The sequence below is a fragment of the Gallus gallus genome, chromosome 12 (assembly GCF_016699485.2).
Source record: "Gallus gallus isolate bGalGal1 chromosome 12, bGalGal1.mat.broiler.GRCg7b, whole genome shotgun sequence".
NCBI classification, from domain to species: Eukaryota; Metazoa; Chordata; class Aves; order Galliformes; family Phasianidae; genus Gallus; species Gallus gallus.
Window position 1 is genome coordinate 9,450,838 of NC_052543.1, and position 18,940 is coordinate 9,469,777.

The 18,940-nt window shown below is 43.0% G+C and overlaps 1 long non-coding RNA gene across 7 annotated transcripts in view; it reads right to left on the reverse strand.

Moving 5' to 3' along the window:
* The window catches only part of LOC101750361, a 115,651-nt gene that overhangs the window by 40,517 nt on the left and 56,194 nt on the right, over positions 1 to 18,940 (reverse strand). For all 7 annotated transcript variants that reach the window (XR_005839218.2, XR_005839221.2, XR_006931289.1 and 4 more), the window contains 2 exons: positions 13,471 to 18,241; positions 450 to 9,578 (listed from right to left, as the gene is read on the reverse strand). This is a non-coding gene — a long non-coding RNA (uncharacterized LOC101750361). The remainder of the gene's footprint in view (positions 1 to 449; positions 9,579 to 13,470; positions 18,242 to 18,940) is intronic.

Consider the following 18,940-nt stretch of genomic DNA (forward strand, 5'->3'; position numbering starts at 1 on the left):
GGACATGGTTTAGTGGGCAATATCGGTGGAAGGTGGACGGTTGGACTGGATGATCTTAGAGGTCTTTTCCAACTTTAGTGATTGTATGACACCAGAGCTCACTGTGATTGATGGGTGGTGAAGGGTTAAAAGTGCTCAAAGAAAGTCTGTGTCCTAGACATGAATTCTGTTTTATAATCACAGAGTACCTGCACAGATGATGGGAATAAATTAAGTGGTCTGGTGCCTTTGTGGGAGCTGGGAAACAAAGATGCGAATGCTGAAGGATTGATTCAGCCCTTCATCTTTCTGAGACAGATTAATCAGGCACCATGAGGTCTGTCATGCTAGAGTCGGACAGATAAGGCCTGAAAAATGGAGGGCTTGGATGGACAATCAAGAGGGACAGATCCTGATCTCACAAGATCTCCAGCCCAAAGCTGTTTAGAGGTGCTGCCATGAGTTCTAACCTCCACTCCAGAATTTGGATCAGACGTTTCTCCAAAACTTCTGGAACTGAAGAATTCCCCAGCAATATCTGATGCTTCCTGCTGCTCCCGCTGGATGCTGTGAGTGCTGGGTGTCCTCTTCCAATGTTTCTGTATAGAGCTCAACTAGAACAATGAATTTCAGAGACAGTAATGAAAATTAAAGAAATTTTAAAAAATGGACTCAATTTCTGAGCTTCACAAATGATTTGGTGCTTAGGTTTGCAGTTCAACTTGAATTCTAGGATGACTTTGGGGTTGGCTCTTATTTTCTCCAAAACGGTTCTCTTGTCCTTGATAAGTTTGGAAAGGCATCTCAACTTCAGCATCTGCAAACAAAAGAATCTTATATTTTTGGCCAAACTAAATTGAATAAATTTTGTGTTTGCTAATTGCATCCAGGCCAACCTAGTACAGGGCCAAGTTTCAGCCCAGTGGGATTTGCACATGGCCTGGATACAAGCTATTGTAAATGGGGATCCCTGAAGGAAAAGCTGACAGATGGTGATTCTAAAAATGTTTGTCAGAGCCAGCCTTTGTGACACATAAAACCCATAGCCAAGGGGGTCCCTGAGTTTGGAGATGGTTCTGAACTATATGTAAGGCCGGGGAAGTTTCTTGGTACTGGTGGAATTTACTGGCCTGCTCTCATTGTTGGCCAAACCCATTTCTGTTAAATCTGTACTCTCAAAGATCCACTCATTTGGATGAAACAAAAACTGGATCCATGCTGCACCTGGTTTTCCAAATGCATATTCCAAAACCACTCTGATTTCCATGTTATAGAGTGGGGCCAAAGATGAGCACAGTTTATTCAACCTACATGGAAATGTTCCTCAACCATTCCTACAGTCGTGTTCCAATTTTGCGCTTCAGTATTCTAGTGATGGGATCAACACCAAGACACACTGGCCCACCTCCTTCTTAGTACCATTTTCTTCTAACTGAATGGTTGCATTCTAAGTCTGGACTGGGAAAGGTCTCACGATACAGTGCTGGTGCTTCCTTCCCAGCCAAGAAGAGAGCAGCTTTCTAAAAAACCATATTTCTGTATCACGTTCCTCATCTCTGTAACTAACCAAACTGCTAGACAAGCCCAGACATTCTGTTAGCCCCACCAACGACCGGACAAATCATTTGGATCAAATTATTTATTTAATGAATTTTGTTTTCACCCTGCAAACAGCCAGTAAGGAGTCTGCAGTGGCTTTGGATATCTTTTTTTAATTTTCTGCAACTAATTTTTGTTACTGGCATCATTCATCGCAGCATTTGTCATCGGAAAAACAGAAATTACATCTGGCTTTAAGTGACCGTACCTGTCAGATGACTGTGTATACCTTCTTAGTCAAAAAAATTATAGGGAAAGACACTAAAGAGAGCTTGAAAATGACCCCTACCCCTGACCATTTTCCACCATTAGCTGCATGTATCTGTTGCCAGCCGTATTCCTATATATACTCATCTGTACGTGTGCCAGGAAATTCATGGAAAGTCAATACAAACAGGAAACAGGCAGAGCAAATACATTTACCATAAGTTCATGTCAGATGATTATTTCATGAAAACGCATGTTCCTTCTCTTACATCCCTATAACTGTAAAATAGAAATGCAAGAAACAAGAACTTACCTGAAAGATACCCTCTACAGTAGTAAAAAAGCAAGGTTCACAAAATATTTCAGACAGTAAGATAAACTCTTTTAGGGGAAAAAAAAAAAAAAAGAAATGGAACATTCAAATCTTTAAGCTCAAAAAGTCACATTAAATAAGAAAACAAATCTTTCTGTTAAATCTCTGATTTAACACAAGGCTCTGTGTAGTCCTTTGATTCCTGTCATATTGTAAGACCTTGCAAAAAAACATATTTCCCAAAAATTAATTAGAATTCATCATGGGAGGAAAGATTTTCTTTCTCTAAGAGAAATAATACAAAAAGATTTTCTAGAAACTTAAGTTTTGTTTAAACTTTTTTTCTGCACAAGACATCTACTTTGGAGCCTTTCACAAGGAATGCTAGATGCGTGCAGACCTGTGACAATGCTCGCTGCTGCATTTGTGCCATGTGCATTTGGGATTTGTGCAGGATCTGACCCTGCAGAAGAGAAGGACACCCCCAAGTTCAAGGAGATGCATTTAGACCAGAGCACTTTATTTGAAGCAAGGATAACTAAACACCATGATTTTGGCAGAGTGGCAATGAAAATACTTGCAAAGGTAATGGAAAGAGCTGGATGGAGCATCCAGCAGAGCCATTCTGCCCCAAATACCAAAGAGATTTTTATCGAGGATAACACAAGCCCTCCAAAAAAATCCAGTGTTGCAAGTTTGCTCCTATCTAGCTGACTGCCCGGTTATGCCCTGCGGGAAGGACTCAGCTCCTGAGCAAACTCTTGCCTCACCTATCATTTTTTGGTGGGCTTGACTTGATTACACTATTGCAAAGGTCATTTATTAGCTCTTCTCCTTGACCCAAGTTCTTGCTCTGTTATGGCTGATGGCACTCCCAAGGCAGCCATGAAAAACATCCCAATCACCTTATGCCCCATTATGGGAAGGTCTTGCACTTCCACTGCCATATCTGGAGAGGAAATGATATAACACAGTGGTGACGTTTCCATGAAGATAAAGTGTTACTCAAAGTATAGTAAGGCTGCTTCATGTTTCTGCTGTTTATCTCCCCGGCTAGCCATTCGTTAGGAATTTATGCATGGTCTTTAGTCACTGTTGACTCACCTTCTCTCAGCTGCCTTTAATCACTCTTCTTACAGCACAAGAAAGGTGAAGCTCTACTCACTATGAGAGCAAAATTGGTTAGGAGAGCAAACCGGTTGGGAAAACAAACTGGTTAGAAAAATACTGCTGCGCCACTGGGTGCACCCTCCTTAGCAGGACTGTAGGCACAACGGGATAGCCTTCATCTCTCTCTCCCACCTCTATTTTCTAATGACTTGTTATTGTAGTACAACAGGGCGGCATTATGCAACAGGGGCTTTCCTGTTTTGAAAAACAGGACAGTCCCTGTCCCGAAGCACTAACGCAGCCTGGAGAAACCCCCCTTAGGTGTGCTCCTGCTACCATAAAACCCGATGGTTCAAAGGAGCGACTCGCACACCCGAAGGGCAGGTTCCGAGCACCCTGCCTCACATCAGACTCTGTGACTGTCCAGCACCTTCCAGGATGAAAGGCTTTTGGAGAACAATTCGTAGATGTTTTTAGAAGGGCCAGAATTATGGAATGTTGTAAATTAGCAAGCAAATAAAAGACATACAAAAAGCCCACTCTGTCACAAAGCCTTTGCAATGGATTTTTTTTTTCCCCAAGTTGTATTTTAGTGCAACTACTGATGATAACTCATTATAAAACCCCAATAAATTTACTGAATGGCATTTTTTTTTAACATAGAAATCATGTAGCCATATGCTTAACTCCACTTCTCACATAAGTACATTTAGGCACGTACATGGCATTTCCAGACTGTGGGTCTGAATTCAGACATGACAAAATACGAATGTGCATGCAACTGCAGAAAAGGGTAAGCAGCTGGTAGGAAGAGGGAAGGTGGACATCAAACAGATTATAGTTACTCTGTGAAAACAGAGAGAGCCTGATGAATTTTTACATATGAAGGACAAGAAAGTCGCAGCTCACTGGGATACTTCACTAAAAAGAATAAAGTTCTCCCATTTCTAAACATATTTTTTCCCCTCTCAATGGAGGTGAGCACGACTGTTATTCTGGGCAGGTTATAAAACACACAGATTGGAAAGACGTGAATCGCGGCACGGATGGTTTTCAAATTAATGGTGGGTTTCAGGTTATAATAGAAATTCACTTAGCTGCTATTTGGAAAAGAGTTGATGGGATCACTTGAAACTGTAATGATGAACTGTTTGATTATTTCCGAAGTACCTAAAGACAAATTATTTTTTGCTCCAGGTCTTCATTTTCTGTGATGACATTAGATCAAATTTCTCCTACTTCACAATACCATCACTAAAAACCAAAGCATCTTCTCAGCATATAATAAACCTAATTTGCTTCTTGATATAACACCACGAGCTTGCATCGAATCATGCAGAATGGATGAATTTGATCATATCTGCATGGCACCCCTAACTTGTCCCTCTCTCACACGTTCTCATAAACACTGTTTTACCTGCATGTATGCAAAGAACATATGCTTGCGTACCCAAACCAGGTAGGTGGCTGGTTGAATTCTAATAGGTTCTGCTTGCAAAGTTTTCCCATAAAATCAGGCAACGCATTTCAAAAGAAGAGACAAAAGTAGAGACAAAGGAGAGAGAAAAACCAGCACTGCTGAATGTATATGGAGCCTGGACTACCTCATTTCTGTGTGTTGAAACTAATTTGTTGCATTATGTTTCTATCTCTTGCATGTCCACATTGCCACAAGGTCTTATTTTTACAAAACAGACCCATCATTCTTTCCCACAGGATGAAAACATGGTTAAATACTTGCTGTAAAAAAACCATTATGTGATGTGCTAGCCAAATGATACACTAATACTCCGACGTAAGTGCTTTTTTGGCAACTACTCAAAGGAGAAAAATCACATCGTTTTCAACCCCAGTGATGATAAGATTACACAAAAGAAAGCAAAATATACAAAACGGGTTGATGATAAATATTGTACAATAAATGGAGAAGAAGCTGGTTTTCTTGCTGTCACACCCCTTGCAGTTTTCTGTACTTTTTCCATCACTTGAGGCAGCCACGCCAATTATTTCCATCGTATTGGGTGTCCCCTGAAAGAAAAAAAAAAAACTGACAAAAATAAGGATTTGAAAGATTCCTTTTCAGGAACTTCCTCCACCAACTATTTCCTCCTTTTCAAATGGGGCTTTCAGAAAGGAAGTGATGGCCAGCAGTAACATTCCCCATGGGAGGGACCCATCTTCCCTTCACATGTGGAGAAGCAAGAATATCCTCTTATGAGGCAGAGCAGGAAAAGAAATCATCCTTTCATTGGCAGTGTATTCCGACCGGATAGGTGTCTGGTGCTGTGTCCAAGATGGTACCTTCTGAAGAGTCATTTCCAATTGGCTTCAAGCCCCACATTGCAGGCAGACAGTGTAGGGTCCATTGGCTTATCCTCTAACCAACTTCTTTCAGTTGGAAACAAAGCAAGTCATTAACAGAAAAAAAATAGCAACCCTTAATCTTCACCCAGATCCTCCTTCACTGCAGTGGAAAGATTTTCTTACATCCTCAGCGAGGCGCTCAAATATTTCTCCTGTTGCTAGCAGGCGCAGGGTTGGTGGAAATATTTCTTGCAGCCTTTCACCTTTTTTCCCCCAGTTTGCAAACCCAATTTCCTGTCTTCTGCACATTGCCTTGCTCCTTGCTGTATGCAGGACAGTGGAAGGAACGATCTGGAAGGCGGCTGAGAGCCATTTAGAGGAAGTCGGATGACTATTTATCGCTTTCAAAGGGAGACGAGATCGGCTGTTAGTGCTTGCAGGATCAAATGGGTAAATGAGAGGCAGAGAAGATCGCCATTCAGGCTAATGGGATTTACACTCTCAAATCAAGTTATGTGGATGCATTATAGGGAGTTCACTTTGAGGGGAGCCAATTACCCCATTAGCACTAATAGGAATTGCACTAAGGCATCATGTGAGAGGACGCATGCAAAAAGATCGCAGCTTTCCCTCGCTTATTAAGGATCGTTTGCCGAAACAAGGCAATAACTCGTGGCTCTGGATACTTAGCCTTGCCTTCACTAAGCCACTCCATTCATAAAGCTGGAGAGGGACCTTCTTCCCAAAGGGCTGCTACAGGGGCTCAGCTCCTCTATACCCATCACAGCCTCTCTTATGCAAACAAGGGCATACAACAGGTCGGCCTTCTGCTGCTGAGAAAGCTATGGATCGAGATGTACATGCCTTTTATCTGCAGTTCCTGCTGCCTCTCAGAAGTTGCACGCTGGCTTTGTCTCTGGGTGCTGTTGTTTACTGCCATCTCCTCATAGGCAAGTGCCTAGCGGACACATTTATTCCCTGTGCAGTGCACAGAAGCATCTTAAACAGATACCTGTAACCCTAATGACGCTTCTTTAATGAAGAAAAGGCAGCAAAATTAAATGCAAGCGGCACATTACCACACTTGTTTTAAATTGATATTTAATTAAAAAGTTAATTATTAATTAAGTTTATCAATTGCACATCAGTTGTTCAATAGAAAAGGGCTCATTCATTTAATTATCTGCGTGCAACTGATAGTATATGCTTTTTAGCCAGGCAAGGTTATCTCTGCATCTCTTCTAATTTAGATCAGTTTAGCTTCTAATCTATCGAGAGTGCTTCCTTCTGCGAGCTTTTGATTTGATCTATAAATGTTTACTTACAGAACTGTTAGGTATTTGAAGCTGATCAAATAAAGGGAAGAGCTGCACTGCGCTCACCGAAGGGCGCTGGTGGTGCTCGCCTGCAAGGAGCTTCGAAGGGTTCGCTTTAACAATGCGCCTGCTGTAAAAGTTTCAAAAAAGATAAACATCCACCCAGAAAGTATGTTAATAGCCCAAACAATGGGGAATCTTCAAAGGGCGAGAGGGGCCGGGGAGCAGAACACAGTGGCAGATAGCAGCACCGCTGGGCGAGGACTGCAGGGCATGGGATGTGGCAATGGCATGAGGTGTGCTGGGCGGTGGGGGCACGCTGCACTCCCAGGGCCCTGATCAAAGCCTCAGCCTAAGGCTCCTGCTCTCCTTTCTCCCTCGCATGGTTCCTATGTGCAAATCAACAGCTGTTTATGGAGGGGTTTTGGATGACACGTAGTAAACCATACAGTAAACACCTCCTGTACTTGGATAGCATAATGGAGGAAAATGCCTTGCAGAGGCTCTGTGGCTCTAAGAGTGTGTTCTAATAAATTGCTTTGTATTTATTTTAACCACAAATCATAGTCCGGTTCAATTTCTAATAAAACAGCACTGAACACAGAATCATAGAATCATTAAGATTGGAAAAGACCTCTAAGATCATCTAGTCCAACCATCCACCTATCACCAATATTGCCCACTAAACTATGTCCCTAAGTACCACATCTCCATGATTCTTAAACACCTCCAGGGAAGGTGACTCCACCACCTCTCTGGGCAGCCTGTTGCAGTGTCCGATATATACACATACATATTTAAGATGTTTAAGGACTTTGGCACATTAGTATCCAGGGTCCAGACCAGCCTGGACCTGGCGTCCAAGATGCTGAATGAACACCATTGAAGTCAAGAGACCAGACTGCTCATTCAGACCTTGGAGCATCATAGGATGCTATAGAGAGGCACTATATAACTACTTAGAATAGATTTGCAGCACTTCGTCTCCCTAAATATTGCTCACGTCCGTTGCATGGAGCCCTTCATGGGGTTGTAACAGATCATAGAGGATCAGGCAAGGAAAAGGTGGGAGAAAAAGATGTGACAGAGGGCTGATGGACTGCCTTGAGGGGGCAATGCTGAAGCAGATGTGCCCTCTCAGAGCTTAGTTAATCAAGAAAAGGAAATGTATCACAACAAGTAAATAGCTACAGCAGAAGTTCATATAATTCAGGTGAATACTCAGTCTGCAGCTTGTATTTGATCTGAAGACAACAAGCCCAAGGCTGTCTCCCATCTCTTGAATGAAAAGCACTAAGGGGAGAGGGCTTTTAAAAGGAGGGTAATTTACAATGCAATATTGCCGGGGGTGGTGGCGGTGGTGTGTTTGTACAACTGGAAAGAGGATAAAAGAAATCTCCATGAATAGTAACTCTATGTTTATAGATGGGTGCTTCGTTGCCAACTCTGCATGCAATGAGCATTCATCTTCACCAGATATTCAAGTGGCAGGACTTTTTCAAGCAACAGTGTTTATAGAAAATGACTGTTTTGAAGCTTTACACACTAGAATTTGAGGAAACTTAAAATTTACATTTACAAACATCATCAGTCACTCTATCTGACAAATCAGAACAGAGGAATCTGGCTAACTACTATAGATGTGCAGCAAACAGCAGTTGGTTTCTCCAGAGATTTGCTACACCAGTTAAAATGAGAAATTTATCAAGCATCTACTCCCAGATAGTCTGAAAGAGCCAAAGATATCAAAGCACTCATTTGTGAGGAATTATTTACACCAGCCCTCTTTCTTGACTGGAGGACAAAACTGGAAAGTTTCCTTTCTGTTGTATCACCCCATCCAATGTGGCTCTAAGCCAGGGGATATTCCTTTCCTTCAGAAATGAGACTAAAGAGGAGATACAGAAGAGCTCCCACATGCACATAAGTTATCAATGAAGATGTCACATAAGCAAGAAGTTCTGAGAGACGGGGAACAAATAAAACCAGTTTGTTTGTTTTTCAAGGTGCCACTGCACAGTGAGATGGCTGATAAAGTGAGAGTTTTAACTGGAGCTTCTCCACAGCTGGGGGAGATCAGAAAGCCCTTTGGCTCCCCTTGACCCAGCCTCTGCTGAGGATCCTCTGCTGTTTGTTAAGGAATTAATTAACACTACAACACTACTTTTTGCAATAGAGGTGCTAATTTACTCTGTCATCTCCATTCAACCATCTACTCATAAAACCTGTAAGAATTTTGTATCTCTGAGCTCTCTAGACTTTGCGGCCAAGTGCTGTTGAAAAAGTTGCTTGGGGAAGGATTCAGAGAGATGCTGGGCTGCTGTAGGACCTCATACTATTTGCCTTTAGATTTTTTTGGTTGAAAAAAGAAAAACCCACCAAAAACCCCAACATTGGTTAATTTGAACAGTTTCTGCACCCAGCAATAGGGACGGTGGGGGAGGGGATGAGGCTATTTCTTTGTAAGGTACAAGGAAGCAACCAACTCTTCCTTCCATCCCCAGTGGATTAAAAAAAATTAATATAAAATAACTGGTTTCCTCTAGACTTACGGCTCAGGAAGGGTCAACACTTCAACACTTGCTTCACTGAGTGCTGCCACTGGGTTTCTGCCCCAAAGAATGAGCCATTCCAGCTGTCAGCAAGCAAGCCATCAATCAGCCAAGGACCGGACCTTCCATGCAATGCTTCGATTAAACCATTGGCTTCCAAGCTGAATCTTCTGTGCCCATCGGTAGTCCCAAGCTCCCCTGGCAAATAAACACAGAAGTGCTACTGGGTAAAGCATGTTTGTGTGAGATTTCCAACCCAATTTTGCAGACTCAGATGTTAGGCAGTTTAGATAAGAGGATGATTAGAGGTCTAAGCCTTAGGTTTGAAATACCCAGACATCCTGGAACCACCGGTGCAAATCCCAGAAGGGCTGACTCAGCCCTACAACCTCCTGATGAAGATAAAGTGAGCTCCATGCAGAAGTGTGACTTGTCAGTCTTCACCAGCAAGACCCAACTGGAGCTGAGATAAGGACAGCAGTGCCTACAGCGTACAAGAGGATTTGTTATGCAGCAGAGACGTAGTATCCTAAGTCTGTCCATGCTACAGCTTCTGCTAGTGCTGTCACTCTCGGGCTCCACCAGCAGTGATTTATAGACCCTAAACTTTTCTAGAGTTTTGCTCCAGCATGTTCAGCATGCATGTCCAGAGTCTTTCAGTGCTTCTGGCAAAGCGGCAGCCCCTCTTATCTCTCTGTAGTGCTACATATTGACCACTTTGGAAGAGCGCTGTATCAGTATAGCTTGGGAGTCACCCTTAGAGAAAAGCCCCACAGAAGCATACAAAGTTTTTCTATCAGTTCGTGGAACGAGCCAATCATTTTTGTTTAAAAAAAATCAATAAATCAAAGCCCCATATTTCTGGAATGACCTTCACACTAACATTTGGTTTGCCAAGCACAGCTACCCAAAAAGTTACCAGCAAACAACTTCTAAAAAATAATCGGAATGAATGAAGTTAGTCTTTGTTTCCCCATTTGTTACTGGACAATTAGCCAGCATGACATGAAATTCCTGCACGCATTCCCTCTTCCAAGTTATCCATAATATTTTCCTTGAATAATTCACAGAGTACTTGCAATGAAAGCTTGCAATCTATTCTGCGCTGCATTCTGAAAATTAAACCAAGTGATCGGGGTCTCCTGTGGAAGAAACGCTAAGAAAAAAACACCCAACTTCTGTAACTATTAAATACAGCAGCGATGACTGATTTCACAATGAAATATATGATTTGAAGTGCACTTTAAGAAAGTATGGAAACAGCAGAACTAATTAAACCTTTGCTTTCCACGAGTATTAATTACAAGTTAAATATTCAAAAGGCACATATATGCCAGTATTTTCAAGGGAAACTCCACAAATGGACACTGGTACAAACCCAGTGGCACAAAGTCAATCCTCATCCTATACTAAGACCTACGGATTAATCAGATCAAGCCGGGGCAACAGATATTCAATTCTATTACTCAGTCCAACATAAGAAAAGCTGTAGGAAAATTACAGCTCATCCTCTCTCCTTCTCCTTTTCGCACTGTGGCCAACTGGATGATGACCCATTGGCACCTCCACCCCCAAAATGCTCTCCCACAGAGGCGGGGGATGCGGTGCTCATTCACATTCTTTCAGCCAAAAGAAGCATCCCCGAACTGCTGTCCACCAAATTCAGATGAGTAAATTAAAACCTAAGTAGTAACTTTAAGAGAGGTGGAAGCATGGATCTTGTTTTCCCGGACTTTGTGTTCCCATGGTTGAATTATCCTGCATCTCAAAGGGTACAACTCTCGCGTACATGCTGTGATGGAAATTTTCTCCAGTTGGCTGCAGCTGCAGTGACTGCAAGAAAACATCTATCCCTCTCTCTCTCAGATTTTTTGAAGATTAGTCATACTGCTTCTGCACAAGGAGAAGCTTTTACTTCTCTTGAAATAAATGGTTTGTCTCTTCTCTACCTGGCTTTTGATTTTCAACAAACGTAAGACATCCACCCTACTGCCACCTTTCACTGAACCTTTCAGATAGGCTCCAAAGTTACTCGGGAAGCCGTGAGACCTATTTCTTTTGAGGAGAAGCTAAAAATGGCTACGGAAGCCCTGCATACAGACAAGAAAATCTAAATAGCTTAATGGAAGTCTTGGCTTTCCAAGTAAAAGTGCCCATCTTCTGGCTTTTAATACCACGTGGCCAGCATTTTCATTCTGCTTTAGTCTGACTTAAATTGTAACTCCCCTTGGGGCAGCATCTTTGCTTTTCTATTTGCTTTTAAAATGCCCTGCATGCCCAGGAGCCCCAAGGAAAAAATAATCTCTGGTGCTGCAAGGAGAAAAGTCTCCACTAAGACGCGCCTGAGTTTTGTAATGAGATTGTCTTCATGCTGAGATGTCCTGGTGCACAAACTTTTCCTCGACAGGGTTTCACTAGGACAAATACTTGCTTTCTGTTGTTTCAATACACAAGGAGACTGCATCTGGGCTTGGGTAAGCATTCACATCAGAAGGGTCTTTGTAAGTGGAACTCCCCTGCTCAGAGAAGAGAAAGAGTGATTTTCTTGACCCATCCCAATTTGGCAATAAAATTCAAATGTGGCAAACCAGACTATCCAGACTTTTATTTTTCCTTTCTTTCTTTCATTTCTCTACTCCCCGCCCCTCCCTTCTTTTCAAAGCAACAAACATTTTGTTGAATTGTCCTAAATAATGACAACGTTTGAAACCACTTCAGTCTGTTTAAGATCTCAGGGGGGAAATTTGGTGAATAAATGACTCAGGATAAAACAAATCATTCTGTTCTAACAACTGTGTCTTTCAATCTCCTCGTCTTGATTGCTGTCCCTAATTCTGCATGCCCCCATACTTCCATGGCCAACTCCAGGGCTTCAACCCTACTTTGCCTCTCTCCCTTGCCTCCAGTGCTTGGTCCGCTTCTCTTGGTTTGTCTTCTATTGCAACTTTTCTCTATGCAGTTCCCAACTTCCCTCCACAGCCCCACACACCCTACTGCCAGGCGTCTCCTTTCACCACCCTTTCCATCAAGGCCAACGTGTGTTGTACAGCTCTATCCAGTGAGGAGTCTTAGCTCCTTTCAGCTCTCCATTCCTCTTCTCCCCCTAAAAAGAAACTTCTCACACAAGCACAGTCCAAGCATCTAGACCAGAGCCTGCTGCTTCACTACACCTCACTGCAAACCCAACCTAGCACCCACCTCTTCTCCTTTCCCATGCAGTCGTGTGACACGGTAGCTGTATAATATACAGCAGTCCTTTCCGATGGCCTTTGGATAGGATTTGCATAGGAAACATGGCCCAGCACCACGCTGGGGTGTGCTGCAGGGCCCGAGGAGTCAGGAGAGGTCAACCGTTGGCTTGACCTCCTAAGCCCATCTGCCTTCGTGCAAGCAGAAAGACATGCTCTTAACATGTATTATCTGTTCAGGACATTTGTTTCGGGAGCAAGTTGCGTTAAGCAAAGGTACGTCAATTGATAATAAACCTGCTCCACGCTGTCATTTGTGGGTGATTTGAAGAAAAACAGACCACGTAATCAGGTCTAAGGGGTCCCTAATACCAGAGACGCTGGTGCTGTCAGCTATAGAAAATAATTAGAACGTTATCCCTGTGGCAAGGAGAATGTAAATACATCTAAAATACGACATAATGACATTCTCCTCTGTAAGCCAGGGGATCTGCTTCAAATAAAAGGGCCATTAACACAACAATTAAAGCCGAGGGGGCTGGTGAAGCAGGGAGCCGGCCTGGTGCAGGGCGAGGCGAGCAAGCGCCCAGCGTAAATCTTTCGCCATCCCAGCCAGGAATGTGACTATTAGCCCTCTCATGACCCGAGGGCTTCCCAATAATGCATCTGCTCTCTGTCAGGCCCAGGATTTCGTAACGTTCTCCAGTCCAAGAGGAGGGCCAACTCCACGGTGCGGCGCCAAAGACAGAGCCGGCGGAGCGGGGTGGCTCCAGGCTGGACCTTGGCCCCGGTTCAGCAAAGCACTTAAGTGCTCGCCGTGGGGACACGTCTCGTCCCAGCTCTTTGTGTGCTCAGAGGGAAACACGGGTGGGCTTTTCTGAATCAGGCCCAGCCAGACTCACCCAGGGCAAAGCCGGACCCATTTTCGTCTTCATTTCTCTATTTTCTTCGGGTGATGCACCCCGTGGAGGTCCCAAGCTGCTCTGGGGATGTCCTTGTTGTGAAATGCCAGCCTATGGAACCTGGGAGACCCAAAGCATGGAGAGCACTGCAGAAATTCAGACAATTCCAAGGATGCAATGTCCCTCTTTCCACTGTCCAGGCAGCAGAGGGCAGATGCTTCGAACATAGAATCAATTGAGTTGGAAGGGACCTTAGGGCCATCTGGTCCAACCCCCCTGCAATGAACAGGGACACCTACAGCTCCATCAGGTGCTCAGAACACTGTCCAGCCTGAACTTGGGTGTCTCTGGGGATGAGGCATCAACCACTTCATGCTCCAGACAACACACGGTTAATATTTCCTAGAAGCCCTATAAAAAATTTACAGAAATTATGGGCAAATGCTTAGAGAGAGTATCAATTGCCCCTTCTCTTTCATTCTCACTGAGAGGGGAGTAGGTGAAGGTAAGAGCCCAAACTTTGACTTTGGGCAAAACACACCTGGCATGTCCCCATGGGACCTGTCTCTGATTTTGAAAACTCTTATACGAAAAAAATAAATACAACTGAGCTGGAAAATTAAGCTTCCTCAATTACATAAGGCTCAGATATGGGAGTCGGACTAGAAGGCATTTAAGATTCCCTCTTTCAACTATTCTATGATTCTGGGATATAAGATTTCTTAAGAGGAAGCTGATAGATTAGATAACAAACACAGATTTTATTTCTTTCTTTGTATACATAAAGGCCTCATCAGGTTGAAAGTATTTTTGATACTTACTGTTGTTGTTAAAATTAGATGACTTTTGTGTGTTTTATTGTGTCCAGTGGAAGTTTGTGAATGTCAGAAAACAGGAAATGATACCAACCTGCTTGGTTGCGATGCTCAGAAAGAGAACAGTGCTGAATTCAGCTCTTTGGAATGATTTGTCAAAAGGCAGTTTTATTACATCAGTCCTCTTTTTCAGTTCTACCAGCCTTTCTAAGAGAACTACCTAGCAGGCACTTCAAAACAAAAACAAAACAAAACAAAAAACCCTCAAATTTTTACTTTTCAGCCACGTTTCAGAACACCAAGGTAACATGCTTCCTGCACCCTGCTTTGAGCACATGAAAATTAATCCTTTCCCCAGCAGTAAGTTTAATTAGTTGTAGGATATATAGAAACATGAGGAGTCATTTAAAGGTAATATTCAGTTTTTTTTTGAAAAAAAAGAGAACAACACATATCCTCTCAACATTTATGAGTAAGGAAGATCATAGAATTGTTTGAGTTGGAAGGGACCCTTAAATGCCAGCTGTTTCAACTCCCCTGCAATGAGCAGAGATACCCACAGCTCCATCAGGTGCTCAGAGTCTGTCCAGCCTGACCTTGGCTGTCTCCAAGGATGGGGCACCCAATACCTCTCTGGGCTACCTATGGCTCACTACCCTAATTGTAAAAAAACGTCTTACATCCAGCCTAAATCTCCCCTCATTTATTTTGAAACCATTTCCCCTTGTCCTATTACAACAGACCCTGCTGAAGAGTCTTTCTCCTTCCTTCTTATGGCCTCCCTGACTTGCACCTGATCTAAAGAGCAAATTACATTTGCTGAAGTAGAGCAGCCATCACAGCAATATGTGGGTACAGAAAGAATTGTGTAAGCAAAAAGTCAGCTATATGTCCAATATAGAATAATCTTTGAAGATTCTCATTGCAAGCAAACACAAGGATAATAACTAGTGGATAAGCTAATTAGTCATGCAAATCTGATGGATTTTCACTGCCTCCTTCCAGCCACTTACTTCTTTAGAAGGCATTTCTTTTTCTGAGTAGTGCATAGTTGTGCCTAGTTCAGCGTGCAGTTCATGTTAGTTGGGCAAAAAGACATTCCTTTAATCTTCTGACACTTTGGTCCTCCATGTGAAGTGCATGGAAAGTTTCCAGCAGAGAAACAATGAGAGTGATAATATAAAAGAAAATATTAGCAAAAACTCCCATGGAACAAAACGAGGTGGTGTTCTCTGGGAAATCTCATGCCTGAGCATTGTGGACAACAGTAACTTAGAACCTGTGAACAGAAGGACAGCAACCAACACATTTGTCTCTTACAATTATGTGAGCTGCCTTATGTATAATAGAGCTAGTAAAAATGATCTGAAATAAACAACATCCAGCCTTTACAACTAAGGTCACACTGGCCAAAAGGGTTGTGAGTGTTCCAGAACGCTAGGAACAAGTTTCTAGACAGCTGGAGACATTTTGAGCAAACATGGGCCAAATTAAACCGACGTGGGAAGCCAAAGTGAAACCAGTAAAAGCTTGCCTACTCAGATGACTTTTGTTTGAGCTGGCAGCTGAATTCAAACAAAATTCCTAGGATGATACTGCTTCAACTGCAACAGCAGTCACCTGAGTCATGTGATAAGCGCTTTGCTTTAGAATCTGAGCATGTCGCTCCTGAGAGCACTCGCACATCAGATCCATGAGAAGTGAAAAGGAGGGGGGAAAAAAGGGAAAATAAAAGCTTTTGTACAAAACCTGTGAAGCAAGTCCCCTCTGTCTCTTTCCTTCCAGACATTTCTGAAAAAAAAACAGCTCACTGGAACCACAAAGAACAACAACAACTGAGCAGCATTCTAATATGGGACATCCTGCCTGACCAGCTAGAGCTAAAAGAAAAAAGCAAGCCACAAAGTCGGAGCTCAAATTGGATGTACAAAACCAAAGCTTTACATTTGGGGGCATTTTTTTCATTTAAACTAATCTAATCAATTGGTCACCATAACAGAGGGTTCAAGCAGCTGGCTTAGTTAGGTCTGTCTGTGACGAACCTTGGAACCAAAGCCATGTGTTCAAATGCACGCACATTTACATCAACTATTGTGTCTTAAAAGATCTACTGTTGACTTTGTGCATCACCATTAGTAAGCATCATAACACACAGCACACTCTCAGTGTTGGTTGTGAAGCATCCAATCCCTAGAAATACACATTTATTTAGTCCCAAGGACGGATTTCCTCTCATACTGACACGCAAACCATGGGTGAAAGTTTATCAAGGGCCATTGCATTGTGTTGATGACCCTGTCTTGGGAATGGCTGCAGATTAGAGAGCAGGAGAAATAATATGAGATGATGTTAAGAGAGGAAGACCGTAAAACAAGATAGGATCCTGGGAAGAGTGCATTTTTTTCCAGGAAGCAGTAAATATCTGGAAAATTGGAAGATATGTTAACCACTAAAAGAGTTCCTTAAAAGCAGAATGCTTAAAAGAAGATCATTGGCAAAGCTTCTTAATACGGTAATAGCCAATTATCACCTTCACCTATGAGCTGCTATCTATTTTCCATTCTTCTCACCAGCCAGGGAATAAGATCTCATGACTCTCCTGAGTAGAGTAGGGGCACAATATGATGTATGGCACTGGTTCCCTCTGGCCCATCAGTACGGAAAGAAAAGACTACGGGGATGATGCACAACCGAGCGCAGTTCCAGAATGGTGTCAGATCTCAGCTGGACTGCGACTCCCAGCACGGAGTCCAGCTTGGACACAGGAGCTGGAAAATGCTCCTTGGCCCTTATTCAGCCTCTGGGATATATTCCAGAAATGAACCAGCTCCAGAGCCAAGGTCTGATAAAACGGAGCCTGGGACTGGACCAGGCTGGGGTTTTTGTTGATCCATAACCCCCCAAAACCCAACAATCAGGACTCTACAAGTCCAACACTTTACTCGACAGGTTGGGTCATTGAGGGCACCAGGCATCTGCAGTCCATGTTTGAGTGCACCTCACATTTCAGAATAGTGCAACTTTCCCTTTTATGGTCATCTACATAAAATGGAAATTACGCACACTCAGTTTTGCTAGCTCAGAGCCATCTCTGACTTTGCTCTACTCTTCACTACCACCATCTTATTTTGTATTTTGCAGCCACACAGAGATAAACTCAGTGAGTAAATGGCCAAGGGATGTTGAGGTTGCTGTGAGAACAAAACCAACAGCTGGCTTTCTTTTTATCTAGTAAGGCAAAGGCTTAAATTCTCCTAAGAATAAACTGGTTTTTATTGCAAAAGAAAGAAAAATTCCTAGCAACAACAACAAAAGAGAGAAACGTCCTATGAGAATATAATGGAACCGGGCTAAATTACTTTAAAATAAGAAAACCAGGGTGAAGAGGAAACTCCCCAAAAGTGAACAAGTGCTCTTCAGATTTTAAACAAGGGATGGATTATTTTTTTTCCTTTCTTTCTCCCTTTCTTTCCAGCAGCTAGAAGTCCCATCTGGTTCCTGTTTCTATTCGTCTGATCTCCCAGAAACTTCTAAAAGCCATAAGCATCAGCCAAAAATTCCCCAGGCATGGACTCCTTTCCAAAATAGCCCACAAAATGGCATTTTTTAGGTGGGTTGGTTTGGAAGGAGCGGAGTGGGGGTTGTTGGTTTCTGTGACATTCCTAGGAATTTCTTGCATCTATTCTCCCCTCTAGAATTTCTCTTCTGTCTGAATCCCCCTTCTACTTTCCACTGGAACATCAGCCAGCACAGGGACTACCCACTCCCATGCAGAGGGATTCAGACCTTCTTGTGCGATCTCATGAGCTGCTGAGAGGTTTTCATCTCCAAGAAAGGCAAACGAACTTGCAGTTCACTCACAGATGAGGTTGTCTCCATTGGGCTGGTGGCGGTTTAGTCTGGAGGCTGCATAACTGGACATTTTCCTCTGTGATGGCAAGGTCAGGACAGAAGTTCTGTTAAGGCAAGGTCAAGACAAGACTTTCAGAAATGGAGACTTAGTACAAATGGGCAAGATAGATGAGGCAAAAGGGCTTGGATCACCTCTACAGCCTCTGATGGCCAAAGGGAATGATGTCTTTCCCTGCATGGGAACAGCTGGAAAGGGGTGAAGGCAAGCTGAAACAGTGACCCTAAGTTCCTTCATGATGGTTTTGCTCCATAGACGTGTGGCTGATCAATGGCTGGTCCCTCTGAAAGGCAACCAGTGTGTTCTATTTCTGTATACTGAGGATCTAATTCAAGTAAGCTTTGATAAAGATGGTTAACTCACTGACTTCAGCATGTGCCTCAAAGCTTCCCTGGATGCTTTACTGAGACTATACAAAACCTCAAACAAAGGCAGCCCCTTTTTCTTTTAATACACCTCTTGGTTACACCCATGATTCCTATGAAGGTGCCCAGACCTGTCATGGAGACTCCAAGCACACTGGTCTCTGCATTTGAAGCTCCATCATCCTTCACTGGAGCAAAACAAACAACTTAAAAGTGCAATCTTTCAGGCAGTAATTCAGAGACACTGGGAAAGCATGACAGCTCCAGAGACAAGAGATGGCCTAAAGAGATTTAACCCACCACCACGCCAGAAGAAAGCAGTCCAGGTCACTGATTACTAAAGGCTGCTAATTTTAGACATTTGAATTAATGAGATTAAT